The sequence below is a fragment of the Protopterus annectens genome, chromosome 2.part1, assembly GCF_019279795.1.
Source record: "Protopterus annectens isolate FY-2018-M chromosome 2.part1, PAN1.0, whole genome shotgun sequence".
NCBI classification, from domain to species: domain Eukaryota; kingdom Metazoa; phylum Chordata; order Ceratodontiformes; family Protopteridae; genus Protopterus; species Protopterus annectens.
In genome coordinates, this window is record NC_056729.1 from 656,731,134 (window position 1) to 656,732,326 (window position 1,193).

Sequence of the window (1,193 nt, forward strand, 5' to 3'; positions counted from 1 at the left end):
AACAGCATGCCACACACAGCTACGGCTGTGAATATATTATAAATCCAGAGATGAGTTTTGAAACCACATTAATGGGGACTGCTCACGTTCTTTGGCAATCAACATTACCAGTACACCACCACTGATAAAGAAGGCACTGCTCCCAACTGAATGTTTCAGACTGCATACCCTACAAGGATATTTTTTTAACTGTTTTCTTTCTGTTCTTCTCTGCTACTCTTGTTTGATTTACCTCGTGTTTCTCTGCTGTACTTTGCTCTTTTCTGCCTTCTTTTTCTATTATATTGCATTTTAATGAATAATTAAACCTCAAAGTTACTGATAAAGATCAAAACATGAACTATGGTCATTTACAGACTGTGAGCTGTACATGCAGAGTGTGTGTGTGTGTGTGTGTGTGTGTGTGTGTGTGTGTGTGTGTGTGTGTGTGTGTGTGTGGCAGTGGCAGCTTTAACCTATGTCTGACAGTTTAGCGGAGAGGTGTACAGCTATGAACATTTCCTGTAGGCATATGATTGATTCTTTCCGCCTCTGTCTCCAGACTAGAGTCTCAGCATATCATTTTGATTTTTTCCTGGGTCACCATTGACTGAAGGCACTTCAAGGGCTTACCTGGTTTACGAATGAAGAAAGAAATGATTAAAAAAAAAAAAAAGAATGGGAATTTGAAAATGGTAAAATTAGGGAGCTTTTAAAAATAAGGCAGCTTGAAAGATACGAGTCAGTTACACTGAACAGTATAGCCACAAAGAGGAACCTGCTATACTGCTTCAGATTTCTAAAATTTGTTGATGTTATTATAGACATGGGTGCAAAATAATTAACAAATATTGTCTTAGATTCACTTATAATAAGTGAGTTTTTGGAAGATCATGTTTCACCATTTCCTGCATTTAAATGACAATATCTAGTTAGGAAGGCAAGTGCTCTCTGCTGCTTTAACTGGCAACAGTGGTTGGATGGAAGGGGTTAAACGTGTAAGAACTGGGGGAGGGGTGCTTTCAGATTTTGTCATTTGCTATTTCACTGGTCACTGCTCATGCCAGTTTGTCGTGTGTGTGTGTGTGTGTGTGTGTGTGTGTGTGTGTGTGTGCGCGCGCGTGTGCATGTGCGTGCACGTGTGTGTGTGTGTGTGTGTGTGTGTGTGTGTGTGTGTGTGTGTGTGTGTGTGTGTGTGTCTGCACACGTGTGTG